Below are 8877 nucleotides of genomic sequence, written 5' to 3' on the forward strand. Positions count from 1 at the left end.
AGATCCACTGGGATGTTACCAGGGATTACTTCATTGCCCTCTCCCTGCATGAATTCTTATGCCTTCTACCAGCATACATTTTTTATTTGGCAGTTTCCATCGGTGGCGTATAATCTTATTGGCTTGGCCTCCTTATGATGTTGGTGGTATGTCAGCTGTCTCATGACTGATGTAATTACTCCTTATCTCTGCAGTCATGTTTCCTCTAACGTCACAGAGCAACTTATTGATTAGAGCAGTGGCTCTCAACCTTTTTGTGTTCGCGGCACACTTTCGAATACTAGAATTTTTGGTAGCACACTTGAAGAGATTAAAAGGTGAACACAGGTTAAAAAAAAAGCAAATTTCAGAAAATGTTAAAAACATTTTATTAATCACAGTATATGCAGATATACAACATTGTACGCATGTATGTTATTTATTATTTTTTATTCTGAAAGTAACAATAAAATAATAAACTATAATAATAATTCCTCACATTAATTATAGATTAATTAGTATTTTAATGTGATACTTGAGCCTGATGTTTTTTAGTTATGTCACTAATATTGGAGCGTATAACCGATAAGGCGACTCTCATTTCGTGTTCAAGTTCGCTAAGTTTTTCCCGTTTTTTGCATTTGATGTTCGTAAGAGTTGAGAATCCTAATTCACAGAGATATGATGTTGATAACTGCATCAGAATTATCAAGGCTTTTTTTGATATTGCAGGATATTCTTCTTTAATAGAAATCCAGAACGCATCAAGAGACATATCTGAATGTTTCATTTTAAGACCGTGGTCTGTAGAAATAGAAGTCAATTCTTCTTCTTCATGCAATGTAAAATCAAAATCTGACGTACTAATTGGAGAAAATGGATTTCTTACCCAATCATACTTCTCTACATCCAAAGATGGAAAATATTTTTTGATGTTGTCTTCCAGTGATGCCAAATGCTCTATCACGATAGGAGCAACCTTTTTAATACTGTGATTTGGTATCAAAGGGAACATTTCAAGATTTTTTTCTGTTGCTCTCTTTTTCCAGATAGAAATATTTTTCTGAAAAGCTAATAGCTTGTCTGTAGAGGTGAGAATGTTTTCATTTCGTCCTTGCATACTGATATTAACGCTGTTAAGGCAATTAAATATACCTGCCAAATATGCTAACTTAGCACACCACATTTCACTCTTAAGGTATTTGCAAAAGGTAACGTTTCCTTCTCTTTCAAAAAATACTGACCATTCTTCTTTAAGTTCAAATACACGACATAAGACTTTTCCCCTCGAAAGCCATCTTACCTCTGTATGCAAAAGTAAACATTCGTGTTGTGCATCCATAGCTTTGCAGAGCTGTTTAAACAAGCGAGTTTTTAAAGGTCTTGATTTTATATAATTTACAATATTAACAACTTGATCTAACACAGATTTTAATTCTAGCGGTAATGTCTTTGCAACAAGTGCTTCTCTATGCAAAAAGCAATGGGTGAATAATATATTTGGATTTTTTTTTTTTGCGAGCGTAATGAATCCTTTGACACATCCCACCATAGATGGAGCACGTCCGTGCAGATTCCAACACATGAGTCCCATGAAATTTTCAAGTCTTCTAAATATGAATTCACAGAATCAAATATGTCTTGACCTCTAGTATTTTCTGGAAGTTCTCTACAGCACAGAAATTGGTTCAATATCTCGTTTTCATGAATGAAGCGAACAAATGCTAATAATTGTGCTTTACCACTAATGTCGGCGGACTCGCAATTTGCAAAGCAAAATTCGAGTTTGTAAGTTTCTCGGCTACATTTTCTTCAATGTTAGATGACATATCATTTATTCTTCTCCGAAATGTATCGTCAGACAGCGGAATTTTTGCAATTTCTTGTTCCGCTTCATCACAATTTTACGACATGCCGGCAAAATTAGTGACTGAGCTGTAGTATGAGGCTTCATTCTCTGCGCTATTAATTCAGCAACTTCATCAGAAGCAATTTGAACCTTATCTGATACCTTAACATTTTTTTCAAAATATTTCACTTGCTTTGATTGCGTTGCCATCAATCTCCTAAAATAACTCTGATCTTTTGTTGCAAGATGTACATGTTTCGTAGTAAAATGACGTTTCAATTTACTGGGAACCATTGCACTGCTCGCCAGTTTTTCGCCGCACATAACACACAGTGGAATGGGGCATTCTTCTTCTGTCCATGAAAAACTGAACCTCAAATAATCCTCCATATATTGACGATGAATTTTGGATTTTTTAGGATTTGGTTCAGCACCGTTGTACTGGCGTTGGTTGTAGGCCTACTAACACCACTTGTAGTGGCACTGTCATTGCTATCTCCTTGCTCATTTTTACGTTTTCTTATGATGAATTTGTCCATTGGGGGGGACAAACTTTATTCGTCTGAGTGATCCAAACTCCAGACAGACACGAACTGAGTTAGATATGGCCCTTACGGCTAAAGGGATCAAGGGGTATGGAGAGAAAGCAGGAAAGGAGTACTGAGGTGAATGATCAACCATGACCTTATTGAATGGTGGTGCAGGCTCGAAGGGCCGAATGGCCTACTCCTGCACCTATTTTCTACGAGTCTTCCAATTTCCAAACTCCAGAGAATCCAGGCAGAAGCGAATTTAGAGTTGAACAGGAAGTTTTGATTTTGACTATGGTCAAAATATGCTACAAGCCAACTCTCAAAAATCAAAGGAACCGCTCGGGTGGCGAGGCCAGGTTAAATTATGCCGCATACATCAAAGGAGCCGCTAATTGGCGCTATATCAGGTCAAAGCGTCAAAGATGCTGCCAGTCCTGGCCACACATCAAGCTGCAGATCAATAAAAAAAATAACAAAATATAAATAAGAATGTGGTTAAATGTAATGAAATAGTTTTTAACATTTTATTATAAAAACGACACTTTTTACTGCATATGTTAGACTCGTCTTTCATTTCTTTCATCCAAATTAATAATCAAATTTTAAGCTTTTCAAATGAACAATTTAATACTATTTTTTTGGATTGGGGGTGGCCATGGCCCAAGTGCCCCCTGGCTACGCCCTTGGTACAGACACACATACACACACAAACGTAAATATACATACACATGCTTATACACACACACACAGTCTCATTCGATGGTAGACACTCGCACTTCTCTATTAGTAATGGGAGGGAGTAAGTGGGGGGGGCGGTTCGAGTACTCAAAGGAAACAAATTTTGGCAAAGGATTTTGTTCTGAGTATGGACATTTAAATTGTTTGTGTGTGTTGTCTCTTGTCATTATTACTTGTACAACTCTAGAACATAGTTTTTTTGTGGAGATAAATAGATAATTATTTGTCAATATTGGCAATGTTTACTACAGCAGTGGCATTGTACATATAGGTAGATAACACATATGTGTCTGTCTGTCTCTCTCTCTCCCCCTCCCCTTCTGTTTCAGAGTTAAATGGTTTGTGTTTCATTGTGAAATCAGCTAAAGTCCACCATACTTTTACACAATTTGGCGGCACACCTGTGAATGGTTCACGGCACATTGCCGCAGAACACTGGTTGAGAGCCACTGGGTTAGAGATAAGCTTTTCAAATCTAGTCAAATTATATAGTAGTAGTGATGCGGGTTAATAAGGCCATATAAAAAAAACAAAGCACCTGGGTTTATTTTTAGAGGGATAGAATTGAAAAGTAGAGAAGTTATGCTAAACTTGTTTCAAACCTTGGTTAGACCATATTTGAAGTACTGTGTATAGTTCCAGTCACCATATTAAAGAAATGATATAGAGGCACTGGAATGGGTGCAAAGAAGATTTACAAGGATGGTACCAGAAAGGCACGGTTATACCCATCAGGATAGGAGGAACAGGCTGGGTCTCTTTTCTCTTGAAAAATGAAGGCTGAGGGAGTGACCTAATAGAGATCTTTAAAATTATGAAAGATTTTGAAAGAGTAGACAGAGAGTGTGTTTCCACTTGTGGGGAAGAGCAAAACTAGAGGTCATCAATATAAGATATCACCAAGAAATCAAATAGGGAATTCAGAAGAAACTGCTTTACCCAGACAGTGGTGGGAATGTGGAACTCGCTACCACAGGGAGTGGTTGAAGTGAATACTTTAGATGCATTTAAGGGGAGGCTAGATAAGCATATGAGGGAGAAGGGAATAGAGGGGTATGCTAATAGAGTTAGATGCGGAAAAGGGAGGAGGCTTGAGTGGAGCATAAATACCGGCATGGACTGGTTGGGTAGAATGGCCTGTTTCTGTGCTGTTCATATATATATATATATCGGTTTATTCTAAAATATATATTTTTTTCTTTATTCTCACCTTGGATTAATCAACATCAAAGTGTTGCAGAATTCAATAATTGAAAATATGTGCAAAGCAGGTATGAGCACTCATGTATTACAGTGCTGTACCACATTTTAAAGGCCAGCTAACAAGATATGTTGACAAATATCTTAATGGGGTTAGACAATTCTGGGAATTTGTGTACCCTGGCCAGACAAACAGATCAGTTATTTTTATGACTGAACTCTAATATTAATTATGTTTCAGTATCCACAGACGCTGCCTGACCTGCTGAGTGTTGCCAGCATTTTCTGTGTTTAGTTTAGCAATAACCAGTCTGTTTTTCTAGCAGAATACAAGATTCCTTAAACTATGTATAACCTCAATCCTCCCTGGATATGGGAGTGGTGCCAGAGTACTGAAGGGTTCCAAATTTTACACCCCTATTCAAACAAGGGGTGACGAGGTCAGGGAGAGATAAACTAGGTAACTACAGGCCAGTCAGCCTCATGTCGGTGGTGGGGAAAATTTTAGGGACCATAATCCGGGGAAAAAATAATTGTCATTTGGAAGAACATGAGTTAATCAATGACAATCAACATGGATTTGTTAAAGACAAATCATGTTGAACAAACTTGATTGAATTCTTTCATTAAATAAAAGTTGGTGAAGGTAGTGCAGTTATTGTGTATATGGACTTTCAAAAAGTTTGATAAAGTGCCACATAATAGACTTTTTAACAAAAACTAAAGTTCATTCATTTAAAGGGGTAGTGCCACTGTGGATACAAAATTAGCTAAGAGACAGATAACAGAAAGTAGTGGTGAAAAATTGTTTATCGGACTGGGGGCTGTATACAGTGGTGTCCCTGTTGTGTATGGAGAAAGAGGCAGACTGAACACTGTGAGCTCTAAGTAAAGTGTGACCTTAGTCTTTTATTGCAGGTCTTCAGAGTGCCTCTCCAACCTGTGAGGCCTCCTTAAATACCTGTGCTCCCAAGGGATTATGGGATACCTTGGGACTCCAGGGGATGAGCCCTCTGGTGGCTCTACAGAGTAAATACAAGTTTACATATATAACAACGCTGCACCCCGCCCCCCCCCCCCCCAAAGTCAATAGTGTAACTATTTACAATGTGAGTTGATCTGGGGTCCTTCTTGACCTGGTTGATCGTCTCGGTGTGAAAGCTGGTATTGTTGAATCATTTGTTGGGCCCTCGCTGGGCTGCTGTGCAGCTGACCTTGCTGGGCTGCCTGGTGTGTTGGGCCCTGCTGGGTGACTGTGGATGATGGGTTCTGCTTCGTGGTCAACTGTGGTGCTGGTTGCCACTGGTGTGTATATTGGGGGATCAAAAAATGTAGGGTCCAAGGTGGGTTGCTCAGGATAGTCCATGAATCTGAGTTTGATTTGGTCCAAGTGTTTCCAGTGAATGAATCCATTTGAAAGTTTGACCCGAAACACCCTGCTCCTTGGCCACAACAGTGCCGGGAAGCCACTTGGGACCTTGTCCATAATTCAATACAAATACAGGATCATTGATTTCAATCTCGCGTGACACGTTTGCGCTATTATGGTATGCACTTTGTTGAAGCCGCCCTGCTCTCTACCTGTTCATGTAGATCAGGGTGAACTAGTGAGAGCCTTGTCTTAAGTGCTCTTTTCATGAGCAGTTCAGAAGATGGGATCCCAGTGAGCAAGTGGGGTCTCATACATTAGCTAAGCAGGACTCGGGATTGGTGAGTCTGCAGTGAGCCTTGATTTATCCTCTTCAAGCCTTGCTTGATGGTTTGCACTGCTCTCTCTACCTGACCATTGGACGCTGGTTTAAACAGGGCAGATGAGACATGTTTGATCCCGTTACGGGTCATGAATTCTTTGAACTCAGCACTGGTAAAACATGGCCCGTTGTCGCTCACCAGGACATTGGGTAAGCCGTGAGTGGCAAACGTGGCAGCGGACGTGCTAGCCGACATTATCTCACATTCAATCCACTTGGAGTACGCGTCTACAATCACAAGGAACATTTTACCCAAGAACGGGCCTGCACAGTCGACGTGTACCCTAGACCACAGTTTGGAGGGCCAAGACCATAAACTTAGTGGCGCCTCCCTGGCTACACTGCTTAACTGCGAGCATGTATTACATCTGTGAACACAGGACTCTTAAATCCGCATCGATACCAGGCCACCACACATGGGATTTGGCTAGCACTTTCATCATTACGCTGCCTGGGTGGGTACTGTGGAGGTCATTGATGAAGGTGTCCCTGCCCTTCTTGGGAACCACTACTCGATTGCCCCACAGAAGGCAGTCTGCCTGTATAGACATTTCATCTTTGCGCTGCTAGAACGGCTTTATCTCTTCCTGCATTTCCACTGGGACACTGGACCAGTTCCCGTGAAGCACACAGCTTTTGACGAGATAATTGGCTTATCATTGCTGGGCAGTGACAGGTGATTGCTCACTCTCAAATGCTTCCATAGCCATGGCTAGATTTGCAGGCTGCGCCATTTCCACCCCCGTGGTGGGCAATGGCAGCCTACTGAGAGCATCGACGCAGTTTTCTGTGCCTGGCCTGTGGCGGATGGCATAGTTGTATGCGGACAAAATGAGTGCCCATCTCTAGATGCGGGCCAATGCGTTGGTATTTATCCCTTTTCTCTCGGAAAACAGGGATATAAGTGGCTTATGGTCAGTTTCCAATTCGAATTTTAGCCCAAACAGATATTGATCCATTTTCTTTACCCCATAGACACACGCTAATGCTTCTTTCTCAATCATGCTGTAGGCTCTTTCAGCCTTAGACAGACTCCTGGAAGCATAAGCAACTTCCCCAAATCATTAGCTTGTTGCAATACACACCCGACGCCATTTGACAACGCATCATGTGCTCGTACTAAACGCTTACTTGGATCATGCAACACAAGCAATTTGTTTGAGCATTACAATTTTCTCGCTTTTACAAAGGCATTTTCTTGGCTTTTGCCCAAAACCCATTTGTCCCCTTTTCGTAGTTAGACATGCAGTGGTTGTAACAGTGTGCTGAGACCCGGTAAAAAGTTACCAGGAGTCCCAGAAACGACTGCAGCTCCGTCACGTTCTGTGACCTCGGTGCGTTCTCGATTGCCTCCGTCTTTGCATTGGTGGGCCTGATGCCGTCTGCCGCAATCCTCCTTCCCAAGAACTCCGCTTCAGGTGCCAGGAAAATGCACTTCGAGCGTTTTAACCTGAGCTCCACGCGGTTGAGTCGACTAAGAACCCCCTCCAGGTTCTGCAGATGCTCAACTGTGTTCCGACTTGTGACCAAGATGTTGTCCTTGAAGACCATGGTGTGGGGGACCGACTTCAGTAAGCTTTCCATGTTTCTCTGCAATATCGTCGCCACCAGTCGGATTCCAAACGGGCATCTGTTATAAACAAAAAGACCTTTGTGCATGTTGATGCAGGTGAGGGCCTTCGATGATTCCTCCAGTTCCTGTGTCATATAGGCTGAAGTTAGATCCAGTTTCGTGAACGTCTTTCCTCCCGCCAGCGTTGCAAAGAGGTCGTTGGCCTTTGGTAGTGGGTATTAGACCTGCAGGGAGAAACAATTGATAGTTACATTGTAATCGGCACAGATTCTGATGGTGACATCTCCCTTGAGGACTGGGACGATAGGACTGGCCCACTCGTTGAACTCGATTGGTGAAATGATGCCCTCTCTTTTTAGCCGGTCTAGCTTGATCTCTACCCTTTCTCTCATCATGTACGGTACTGCTCTTGCCTTGTGATGGCTGGGTCATGTCCCCGGAATTAGGTGGATCTGCACTTTTGCTGTTTGGAATTTCCCGATGCCTGGTTCGAACAGCGAAGGAAATTTGTTTAAGACCTGGGCACACGAAGTGTCGTCAGCGGGCGATAGCGCTTGAATGTCATTGCAGTTCCAGCGTATCTTTCCCAGCCAGCTCCTGCCGAGCAGTTTGAGACCATCGCGCAGTACCACCCAGAGTGGTAGCTTGTGCACCGCTCCATCATTGGAGACCTTTACGGTAGCACTGCCGATTACAGGAATCAGTTCTTTTGTGTAAGTTCTTAGTTTCATGCGAACTGGTGTTAAGACTGTCCTTCAGGCCTTGTTGCACCACAATCTTTCGAAAGTCTTTTTGCTCATGATGGACTGGCTTGCGCCCGTGTCCAGCTCAATTGACACCGGGAGTCCATTTAGTTCAACATTCAGCATTATCGGGGGACATTTCGTGGTGAATGTGTGCACCCCATGTACCTCTGCCTCCTTGGTCTGAGGCTCTGGTTCGTCGTAATCCTCCGTGGATCTGTTCTCCTCTGCAACATGGTGGTTTGCAGGTTTAACAGGATTTGCAGCTCGCCTGCACACTCGTTGGAGGTGTCCCATTGTTCCACAGCCCTTGCAAACGTACCCTTTGAATCAGCCAATGCCAAGTACAAAAAAGATCTCTGAGCATTTGCTCCAAATATCTTTCAAATTCGCAATGTCCTGCAAGGCTTCTTAGCTCGGCGACATAACTCGTCACTTCCTGGCCTTCAGACCGGTACCTCGCCATCAGAACGCTTTCCTTTGGGTTCAAATGCTCTCGGATCAGTGTGCA

This window comes from Pristiophorus japonicus, chromosome 17 (assembly GCF_044704955.1).
Source record: "Pristiophorus japonicus isolate sPriJap1 chromosome 17, sPriJap1.hap1, whole genome shotgun sequence".
Taxonomy (NCBI): Eukaryota; Metazoa; Chordata; class Chondrichthyes; family Pristiophoridae; genus Pristiophorus; species Pristiophorus japonicus.